This window comes from Barbus barbus (genome assembly GCF_936440315.1).
Source record: "Barbus barbus genome assembly, chromosome: 36".
Classification (NCBI taxonomy): Eukaryota; Metazoa; Chordata; class Actinopteri; order Cypriniformes; family Cyprinidae; genus Barbus; species Barbus barbus.
In genome coordinates, this window is record NC_136714.1 from 4,227,525 (window position 1) to 4,233,524 (window position 6,000).

The window sequence follows — 6,000 nt, forward strand, 5'->3', positions numbered from 1 at the left end:
CAGCGGGCTCCGCTGCTTTGAAAAGGCCTGAAGCGAGCTCCACTGCCTCGGAGGGAACATCAGCGGGCTCCGCCACTTCGGGAAGGCCTGTAGCGAGCTCCGCAGCCTCGAAGGCAACATCAGCGGACTCTGCCGCTTCGGGAAGCCCTGAAGCGAGCTCCGCTGTCTCGGAGACAACATCAGCGGGCTCCGCTGCTTTGAAAAGGCCTGAAGCGAGCTCCACTGCCTCGGAGGGAACATCAGCGGGCTCCGCCACTTCGGGAAGGCCTGAAGCGAGCTCCACTGCCTCGGAGGGAACATCAGCGGGCTCCGCCACTTCGGGAAGGCCTGAAGCGAGCTCCGCTGCCTCGGAGACAACATCAGCGGACTCCGCCACTTTGAAAAGGCCTGAAGTGAGCTCCGCTGCCTTGGGAGGTTCGTGAGCGGGCACCGCCGCCTCGGGAGGATCGGGAGCGGGCACCGTCGCCTCGGGAGGATCGGGAGCGGGCACCGCCGCCTCGGGAGGATCGGGAGCGGACACCGCCGCCTCGGGAGGATCGGGAGCGAGCACCGCCGCTTCGGAAGCCTTGTGAGCGGGCAACGCCACCTCAGGAGGAACGTGAGCGGGCACCATCGCCTCGGGAGGATAGCAAGCAAACCACGAGGCTCGCACCGACAACAGCAGGGGTTCCTGCATGCTGCGTATCAGCCCAGGACGCTCTGGGAATGGGCGCGAGGTACTGGGTGCGGCCGACGAGGCTTCTGACGCACCTTGGATCGCCGCATCGGGAGAACTGTGAACAGGCTCCTCCGCTAACTCCACCCTGAAGGCCGAGCCGCTCAAACGCAGAGCCAGGTTTATGTAGTCCTCCAGCGCCTCCTCGGGGGTCCAGTATGGCATCAGGGATTTGAAGGGCCCGGCCAGGCCTCCGTAGAAAAAGACCATGAGGCAGGTCTTCTCAATAGCCGACCGACGAGCCACTCCAACGAAGACCCTGGCATACTCCTCAATGCTCCGGTCTCCCTGGTGGATGTTGAGCAACCTCCCTGCTGGACCCATGTTTGCTGGGTGAATTCTGTCATGGAACACTTAGAGCACCGTGGAAAGACGAAGACTGGGTCCATGTGCAAGTAAGGATCAATTTTAATAAACAAAAAGGCCAACAAGGCAAAACAAAACAGGTTGAGGAATGAGATACATAAGACAGCAACACAGTGCATGTATCCCCAGAGTTAAACAGCAACTACAACAAATACAATTAATTCACCCAGACAGAGCAGTAGGAGTGTGGTGTATAAATAGTCCATGAAAATGGGGAACAGCTGGGAGTGTAATTTGTGACAGGTGTGTGTGATATGCGACAGGTGTGTGGCGTTAGGGGAATAGAGTCTGGGAGGACGGGAGATGGTGACCTCTGGTGGTGAAAGGAAGAACTGCAGGAACCGGACTCATGACATAAACAGGGTAAAACAGAACGCTGTGCATTATGTGCAAAAACCAATAAGGTTTATTCTTCTGCGTCATGCACACACATTTGAGATTATTTATTTACTTTCATTATTAGGCAAAATTAAGCTAAAGCAATTTTTAGATGAATCTCATTAACTGAAAATCATAAAAAGTTAAATAATATATGAAGAGTTCATTTGCAAAAACGGATAACTCCATTTTTAACAATTCTCAAAAATCATGTTTTTTCACTGTGCATTCCAATTAATCTCAGTCAAACTGCAGTTGTTGATCTTTGGTTTTTTTTTGTTTTTTTTTTTTGGGGGGGGGGGGGGGGTGTTTGACTAGGTAAAAAAAAAACTAAAAAAAAAAAACAGCTAACTAACACAATAAAACAGAAAAACATGATGATAAAAAACATGATTTTTGAAAATGGTAAAAAACGGAGTTATCTGTTTTTGCAAATAAACTCTTCATATGTAAGGTGCACTGAATGCTTTTAACAGAAATGCAGTAGTTGTACTAAACAGAAATGTTTGAAACTACCAACAAGGTTTTAAATGAAAGTAATTAATATGAAAAAATAAAGTACATTTTATCATGACAACTATCTGCAATATTCAGATTTTGTCTGTATACAAGTTTTGCATATGGGGTGAGAACCAGAAGGACATAAGTGATATTTTTGGTGAAATGGAGATATATCAAACGAAAGCTCTTAATGAGCTCTTTCTACTGGCAAAAGTACTGTCATCCAGGAGTGTACAATTTTTTATTATAAACTATTGAAATCAGTACCCAAAGTCAGATCAAACTTTGGTAAAATTTTTGATTTGGCTCTCCTGTAAAGTTCGTGAAATGTCACTCACGCCTTTCTGGTTCTCACCCCTCGATATTCATAAAACTAAAACTTAACTTTGCCATAGTGCAGTGAGTACTTACAGGCCACCGCTTTGTTATGCACAAGCTAAAGAATCTTAAGCGTAGGCGTGTTGTGATCAAATTGGTGGCCTTTGCGCTAAAGCTACAGAAACACTTTGCCTAATACACAGGAAGTATGACAAGAGACAGTCTAGAGCTTATTACAATTCATATTAAACTTAGACTGAAGTTTAGACATGTCTTATTAGCTCCAAGGTCGGTCTGCACCTTAAAAAGGACAGTCTGAGTTAATTACAAACAAGATTGCATTTTGCAGTCCATGCCTTCAAATGCACAGACTTACTCTGCAAATGTCAGAGGTCTATGCTTGCTGAGATGGCAACAGCACTCCTTACACAGAAGCAAACACCTGGCTCTCAGTCTTGCCCTCAAGAACAACAAAAGCACTTAATAACTGAAATGGTGCATATATTAAGCAAAATGCTCTTTTCTAGCATTATTATTTTCTGGTTGACTAATGAACAAGCTTTGTGCATTGAATGGCTTTCACGAAGTAAATGTAACAGGTAACGGACTCAACATAGAGTTTATTGCAACACGTTATTATCATGTTAATATCAACTATGTTAATGTGAAAAATGCTGAAATTGCTTTTGATCATCTGAGCACTTGTTTCAGAAAACACACTGTGCAAATACTGCATAAAAAAGTGAAGGAATAGCCCGTTTTTTTATTTGATATTTTTCCAAATATTTCTCTGTACTTACAAAATTAATTTTATGAAATAGCTGTGAGCAAAAGAAACGTAAGAGTAAAGTAAAATATATACATTTTAAACATGTGGGGATACACAGTGCCATTTAAAAATTTTGAAATTAAGTTGATTTTATTTTGATCCTTTTTTTTCCCCCACTCCTTCTACATTATTTATATATTTCAAAATATTAAAGCAATCAGTAGTAATGAAGCTCAACTATTTTTATTTCTTTTAATTATTGTAATAATTACAAAACATTAACGTGTAATTATTACATTTTACAAAATTTGTAATAAAGTTCAGAACTCTTAATCAACTGAAAACGTTTCATCAATATTTTTTATTCTTATTATTGATTTTTTTTAAAAATCTGTGTAATTGGTATCAACAATATACACTGCTGGTTGATCTGTAATACAGACATTATAAACTCTTGTTGTACGGAAAGATTTTTTTTAGAAATTTCTTATTTTATTTTCCAAAGCAAAAACACCATATGGGTTTAAAAAATATAATATAATATATATATATATATATATATATATATATATATTTTTTTTTTTATATATATATATATATATATATATATTATATTATACATATATAGATGAGGGTGATCATTTATAATAAATAAAAGTACATTTTAACGTGAACTAATTTCACAATAGGCATCTGAGAAGTTAAAGCCTGGGTAAAACACATGATTGCTCACTTATTCAAATTAGGATGAACCTTTACAAAAGAAACAAGCTGCATTAAATCCAGCCATAATACATGTTCATCTACTATCAGCACAGGCCTCTGAATGAAGTCCCAACCAAACCCTGTTTGTCACTCAAAATTGCTCACTTATTTGTCTATTCATCAGGCTTCACCCCTGCAATGTTTACATCAAGACAGAATGACCTCCTAATAAACAGCTCTCGTCTGCTCACATTTCTACACTTCTGAGACCTCGCCGATTAGACACATCTGCATGAAACAAATAAAATGAACGGCACTTAAACGCTTAGCGTAATTTGCACATTATGGCCAAAATCATATTATATTCTGACCTACTAACACTTCACAACACCCTGAACTCAACATGGCCCCCTAAAAAAACAAATAGCGTCAACCTAACCCGTCGCGATTCTGCGCCAACGCCCACGTAATGGTGCTTTCTGATTGGCTGAATTCAATTCACAGCCCGCCTCCACAAGCAAACGATTGCACCTACTCGATGTCAATCAAGCACAATTACGCATAAACGCCCCGTCTCGTAGCGCTTGGTTGAGTCGACGAGCAACAAACAATATTGCAGGCCTCCCTCATGTTACGTAAACAGATGTAATGCAAAGCATTATCTCCTCATAAACTTTTAGTTTACACACAATCACTCGATTTTGAAGTTTTCACAACGCAGCTGGCAAATAAAAATCATTTTGCGATAAAACGACTCGTTCAAACGGAAAACTAACTGCGTTTTGAAGTTTATTTTGATGCACAATCAAAACTGTTTAAAATCATTTCGGATAGTTATCTATGTGCCAAAGGCAGTCTAGATGCCGCAGAGACTGTCGTGTTTCCATTTCACTTTGCATCGCGCTGATGGGGGCGTGTACCCTTACAGACTTAATGGGCTTAATTCTAGCAAGACATCGTAAAATCATCTGTGAATACATAGAAAAAAAGTTTACAAATCACTGATCACCTCATATATGTATCAGATCACCTTACTGTAACATATTGTTGATAAACAGATATACGCAACTTTTCAGTCTGAAATGTGGCTGAATGCATAAGTTCAATGATATCCAGCCTAATAATTAATGTCCAGCAAATAAATGAGTTTCTAATTAGAACAGTAGTTTTCAATTCTGTCAACCTATACTTAATAAACTTGATTTATATCATCATTAATATATCACTTATTAATAAAGGGTGTGTCAACTGGAGGAGATCAGGTGTAATGTTCTAGAAGTTCTCGAGTAAGCTAACAAGCAATATCTCCTGCGCCAATGACTGGCCAGCTAAGCAACCTCGGGAAAAACAAAAATATTGATCTGAAAGGACAAACGGGCAGCTCAAGCTGCAAAAACACACAGCATATCGCTGTATCATCGAGGGAAACAGCCGAGAACAGGTTAGGCTTTAAAGAGGAACTGAACACTATGGCCTCCGTGTCCCTCCCCTCTGCTAGCGACACTTAGCCAGAGAGCTAACTCCAAGGGACAATGTTTTTATCATCTTTAAACAACTATCCTCACACACTACACAGCGTTGACATAGTCAGAAAGATGACTCACCTTTAAGCTACCCGTATACTAGTACAAAAAAGGTTTTAATTCCAATTTTATCCGTCTTTCGGAAAACTTCATGTCATTTCTTCTCAATCCACGCCGTCTTCCTCTCTGGTTTGTTTTGTTTATCTTCTTCCTGACGGGTTCCTGGAAAGCGCGTGACTGCCGTGTCACGTGCTTCCCCGCTGGCCAATCAAGACGAGCGTTCGTTCTTGACCCAAAACAAGCTATTTAAAAATACCTTGTGTAAAATTTCCCTGCAATATGCAGCTATATTCAATGATATTATAAATGCATTCGTATTATGTCATAACATGTTGTAATTAATAAAATGCATTTCTCGTGATCTTAAAGGCTTTTTACTAATTAGTGATAGCTTTGTTGTGCCATTGTATGAATGTTACAAAACGGAGAAGCTTCCAGGGTGTAGCTCAGGTAGTTTGGTTGAATGCCTGGAGTAACTTTTTTTATGCAACATATGTAACAGTAATATGCATGCATAATCCTTAGAGAACAAATGAAATAAATGCATAAATATGTATAAAATATGAATCGAAATTAAATAAATAAATTTCTTCTATTACCATTTTTTAGCATTTGGTATGTGTTTGTAGTGTTTGTATGTGCAAATGTTTTTCTCAGTACGTATT

The 6,000-nt window shown here is 40.1% G+C and overlaps 1 protein-coding gene across 1 annotated transcript in view; it reads right to left on the bottom strand.

Moving 5' to 3' along the window:
* The window catches only part of LOC306856091 (CREB3 regulatory factor-like), a 28,021-nt gene extending 22,533 nt beyond the window's left edge, over nt 1-5,488 (bottom strand). Inside the window, exon 1 of the mRNA XM_079395104.1 lies at nt 5,357-5,488. The gene's annotated coding sequence lies outside the window, so the exon portion shown is untranslated. The remainder of the gene's footprint in view (nt 1-5,356) is intronic.
* Between the last annotated feature and the right edge of the window lie 512 nt (nt 5,489-6,000).